This window comes from Muscardinus avellanarius, assembly GCF_963383645.1.
Source record: "Muscardinus avellanarius genome assembly, chromosome: 7".
NCBI lineage: Eukaryota > Metazoa > Chordata > Mammalia > Rodentia > Gliridae > Muscardinus > Muscardinus avellanarius.
Window position 1 is genome coordinate 25819891 of NC_137793.1, and position 6000 is coordinate 25825890.

Here is a 6000-nt window from a genome sequence, read left to right on the forward strand (position 1 = left end):
AGGGGAGAGAAGAGATTGAAGAGAGACTGAAGAGAGGAGAAAACCACTAATCCCACAAGGAACTAGAGGAAAGGGGAGGAAGAGGTCATCCTATAGTTGATATCTGAAGTGGACCTTGAAAGATGGACTTGCCAAGAGAAAGGCACTCTTGGCAATGGAGCAGCAGCCACCAGAGCATAGTGAATGCGTGCTAGGTAAGGGATGTCACAGCACAGACAAGACCTTCCAGCTATCCTCATGCTTTCTGTGTTCTTCCCAATTCATCATCTCCTTTCATCAGCAGCTGAAGTTCACGAGAGCTTCATTCAGAAGAGCAGAGGCGAGGCACCTGTGTTATTACTGGGCTCCACAGTGGTGTGGGATTAGATGGGGGCACTCAGAGCATAAGGCAAGTGCTTGGATAGAATGGATCATTGTCACAAGCATCATTCATGGATTTCTCATGTTCCAGGTACCAGGAGGGCACTGTATTACCTACCAGGCTCCTTTAACTTCCAGAAAGAATATTTGCAGGAGAAAGTCATTTTATCACCATTTGCTCTTTTGAAGAGAGAGGTTCAGGGATGTTGACAGTTTTCTTGGGCTCACACAGCAAAAAATCTGTCTCTGGCCAAATCCTAGCACTATTATCTGGTCTTTCACAATTCTCTGAAACCTACACTATTTCCAATGCTCTGGCTAACTACCTAATCACTATTTTTTTGAAAAGAACATTTTATTATGTTAACCAAACCTCTACTCTGCAATTAACTCTAATTACACAAGCAATTAAATTGGGAGTAAGATTATTTTGCAATTTGAAGCTATTTGTGCCGACACTAGATTTTCCTCTATCTAATTAATTCTTATTCCTTTGTTTTAATTGTTATTTAATTAGCAGGCTTCCCAATTCTATCGGCATGTCATTTGAACACCAATCTAATCTCCATGTTCAGGCACCTGAGCACACCCAGTATGATTTGATGGAATTTTCCAAAGGAGAGAAAAGAACTGGCTAATTCTGTTGAGTTGCTTGGAAGCAAAGGTAGGGATGATTAATTGGGAGCTGGAAGGGAGGGAGAGAATCATTCCAACACATGGTTTTTGTAAGTATAATTTATTGTTTATAATGTAAACTATCTGATTATCAATGTTGTCACCAGGTGAGAAAGCTGGGTCCTCAGTTGGTCATTCAAGATCCTAGCACTGTCTTCAGTATGCTGTAAGTCAATGTCTAGGGGGGAAGGTCTGCAGACTCCCAGGCTGCCCTAATTTGTTTCTGGCTGGAATCATAACAATTTAGAATAAACCTGTCAGCAAGGGCTTTACCACCAGCAGTTCACTCATGCCAGTTAAAATCTCTGATTGGATGTTGATGAAATCAGAGAGCTAGGTGCGGTGTGGAGAAACACTTAATAAGTGTTCCTGGAGTGCAATAGGTTTGAGAATCACTGACCTAATTGTAAGTTATTGTTTCTTGGAAATTGACCTTACAAATATAATCTTGTGCAATGCTTTATTTACACTCTTTAACTCTCTTTTGTATGGATCCTCTATGACTAATCGAAGACCAGATTCTTAGACCCTCTCTTGTAAATTTCTTTTTTTGGCTTCAACTAGTTTGCCAGATATTGCAAATACTGGTAGGGAGAATATTAATACTAAAAAAAATTGTTCTTTTGGCATTAAAAATTTCAAGTTTAACTATGTATCCTGAATTTTTATTTGTTAAATATGCCAGCTCTAGCCCTAATAGTTTACTCTGTTGAAGAAAAAGGTGCTTTGAAAGCACCTTTGAAGATGGCCTTGTTGTTATGTTTAAATAATAATGTGCAAGGCACTTTTTTTTTTGGTGGTACTGGGGTTCCTGGAAGCCCTTCTACCTCTGGGCTACACTCCCAGACCTATTTTTACATTTTTATTTGGAAACAGGGTCTCATAAGCCAGCACACGCGGCTGGCTTCGAACCTGCGTGATCCTCCTGTCTCTGCCTCCCAAGCGCGGGGATTACAAGCGTGCGCCACTACACCAGGCTGGAAGGCACTTTAAAATAGAGCTTTTTCTCTTTTCAAATATGATGACTTCTTTGTTATATATAAATACTGTAGGTTCTTACATGATAACCATTGGGCTCATAAAAATTTAATGAAAACATTTTGCATATGTAGGGAACCTTTTTTATTAAAGGCCTCTTTAATTAAACTGGCACCTTCTGGCGAAGTCTGCCGACCATGGGGGAAAGGACCGATGACTGAGCACTAGACTCACGCAGTCAGCAGTGTCACGCCACAGAAAAAAGTGAGGGTATTTATGTAGCTGGGTCCTGGGGCAGGGCTAGCTGGTCCTCTAGCAAAATCTGGAGTCTTGCAACATCCTTGCTCTGGCTTCTGGGGTTCTGTCTCCTGTTCCCACTGCAGGGTCCCATGTGGGAAGGAAGGGATCTGACCTATCATCCCAGCCTTTTGGTAATATTGGTTGAAGACTGAGTCAATAACTACTTCCTGCTGTCAAGGGTAATCGTGGGGGGACCCTTGGCCAGGAAAGGTTGGGTTATTTGGAAGTGGGCAGGTAGGAGTATGGTTGCATGGGGAGTTAATTGGAGGTTACCCTGAACAGCTCAGTAATGCACGTTTGAATGAACTTTAGCAGATGAGGGGCTATTAAAATAAAAGGCAAATCATAAGAACAGGTCCCAAGAAAGGAAGAAACCCATCAGCTACTGGCTCTTGGAACCCTTTCAGATATGAGGTAGAGTGTTAATATTGTGCTTTTAGATTTTCTCTTAACCTGGTCAAAGTTTAGACATTTTCCTCCATTAGACAAGACTCATTAATGTAATAGCATTTTTTCTTGAGAAACACACCACCCTTTTCAGCGATGAGTAAACAGAAAGCCTGTCTATTTTGGAGGGCTACCCCTGTCACTGAAGGGAGGTCAAAGAGGAAGTTGAGACACTTGAAGTTGCCTCTACTTGGGTCAGGCAATATGGGTCAGTCTAGTCAAATGGAAAACATGCTATTGGGTCAGGATCAGAAGTAACAGATTTTAGAGAGCTTAATATTTATTGTCGTCTGGCATCCAGAGAGGGAGAGCACTGTACTGATCCCACCTTGTCATTGGTCCAATGTTTTATGGAGGGGAGGCAAATAGGTCACTTGCACAGTGAATTTCCAGACATAAACAAGTGGGCCTGCTGAAATAAAAGCATTGAAGAGAATTATGCCAAGAAAAATGGAACTTAGTGGGCCCTGACACAGTAAAGGAGAATTTGTCATGGGGTTATTGTAATGGAGCCCTTTTTAGCTGAGTAAGGTAATACCAGTTGGGATCCCCCAGCAGTTTGGCTGCAGTAGGTGTGGTGAGGATCAATGTAAAAGGCCCCAGTCCACCGTAGTTGGAGATGTTTTGGTTGAAGTGACTTGTGGAGGACTTGGACTCCTGGCTTAAGGGCCTTGGCTGCCGGATGTAGTGCTACTTCTTTGGTCCCAGGTTGGGGGAGATATCGGTCCGCATGTTCCCTAAGAAGGCCTGAGAAAAGACAAGTAAAGGAGATAGGTAGCCAAGGGAGGAGGATCTGAAGGGAGAGAGTGATTAAGCAAAAAAGAGCAACCATACAGCAATTCAAAGGGGCTCATGAAGGTGGGGCTTTGAGGGATGGCCTGTACACAGCCCACAGCCAGTGATAGGAGTTTGGACCATGACACCCACAGCTCCAGAGAAAGTTTTTTTAAGATGGTTTTTAAAAATCCCATTCATTTTTTCTACCTTTCCTGATGACTGCAGTTGATATGGGATGTGGAGCGTCCAAGAAATACCAAGGGCTTGTGCCATCTTAGAAACATTGTGCAAACATACAGTCTCATGTGGTGGGATCTTCATGTTATTTTAACCTCTGCCTTAACTCCAGGTGAATGGGATCATATTGTAAAAGCTGCCTGAGAATGGGCCAACCAGGCTCATTTCATTACCTATGGGAACAGCTATGGTACCTTCTGAAGATCCCCACTGGGATTATTAGCCAGGCCCAAATGGTGGGTGAGGGAATAAAATTGAGAGACCATATGATATTATGCCTTCTTGATGGCATGTGGGCTGCTTCCCAAAAGGTGGTTAATTATGATAAACTTAAAGAAATCACCCAAGGTCCAGATGAAAACCCAGCCATTTTTCTTAATCGGCTTCAGGAGGCTTTTACCCTCTATACACGCTTAGATCCATCTACTGAAGCAGGATATGTGGTGTTGGCAACCCATTTCATTGAGCAATCAGCACCTGATATTTGAAAAATTAAGAAAGGCTGAGGTTGGTGGTCGGGAATGATAAGAAGAGATCCTGGGGATCAGGGTCCTCAGGAAGCAACATCTGTAACCCAGCCAGGTCACAAGCTGGTGACCATGTGCCACCACAATAAGGCAATGAAGATGGCCACCTTGTGACATCACCAGGTTGCAACCACACCATCACAAAATGGTGGCTGACAGGGGATAGCAGTCAGAGGGACAGGAGCACAGGAAAAAGAAGGCCTGAACATAAAGGGCTTTAAACCATTTGCCAGACCACTTACAAAAGTTGCCAATCCAGGTCAGAGTATTAAAATCCAGAGTTCCATTTTGGGGCCACAGTGACCCATTACTTTGGAATTCTGGCTTCCTATGTTTGGTCTGTGGGTGAGAATGAAGAACAGGAAACAGGCATCCCTAGTTATCCTGATCAATGTCTGGGAACAGTGGTCATGGATGAGAGAGACGTCTCTACTCCCTTCTCAAGACCAGAGGACAACCTGGTCATCCAGAGGCAACTCTGACTTGGTCAAACATTTTGATAACAGAGAAGCTGGAGGCAAGAAGCTGGGACCTGCTGACCAGAAGAAGGGAAGGAACTTACCCTGTTTGAAAGTGGAAGCGGTCAGTCCAAGTAAGAGTTGGAGAGTCCATGTTCCTGGGAGTAAAGAAGAGGGCTCCCAAAATGAGTCACAGGGGGTTTAGGTAGGGGTTAAATAAAAGAGAGAAAGAAAAATAAAAAAATAAGTCCTCTTGAGTTCGGAAGGTTTCGGCACCAGATGTATCATTGAAATTGAGTTTGGGGTCACAAAAAAGGCAAACACCAGCCAAGTCATTAAAGGCCTTTTAAATTAAACCTGGCACCTTTGGGCGAGGTCTGCTGACCATAGGCAAAGGGACCAATGACCGAGCAGCAGAGTCACGCAGTCAGCAGAGTCACTGGGAACCTTTAATAATAGTGTTGTCTTAAAACAATATATTTTTTTGATCCATGAAGTTACTGAAATAGCAGAAAATAGAGCCATAGTTCATTTTGTACCTGTTGAGAGAAAACACCCTGGAGGTTTAAAAATCTGGACTTGGTTTTGTGTATGTATGTTCCGATAAAACTTTATTTACAAAAACAGGCAACAGGGAAGGCTTGGCCCAGGGGTAGTGGTGTACCTATTCCTGCTCTGATCTTGGAAATGAAACTTGTGGTTTTAAAGCCAGAACCTTAACATCTTGCTGCCAAGAGACCACATGACTTGAAAGCAAAAAGAGACACACTAGGAGGGAAAAATAGTGGAGGGACTCTGGTTTCGACTCCTACATAAGAATACTTTGAAAGTTATTACTCCTGTCCTAAAAATAATAAAAATCTGAACAAACTGAAAAATAATGATATTGAGGGGGGACCCAATGAGCTGAATTTGCAGGACCATGACCACCTCCAACTGTGGAGAAAAACAATGCATCTGGAAAGTCATTGGCAAAGTCATTGGGATCAGAGGCCACCGGAGGCCGAGTCTGGACTAGGAGAGTGAGAGACTTCTAAGAGATGAGCCTGAGAGGCCCTCACATTTCCATGAATTTTACTTGGAGAAATTCTCCAGGCTTTCACTATGAAGAGCCAAGAGAGATGCCTTTGATACCCTGGCAGAAGGAGGAAAAGAAAGACTTGGGGAAGGTGCCAGAGGGCATTTTATAGCACAAGACTATTCTTCAGGGAACAATTTTAAACAGAGCCTTGTCCTGTCTG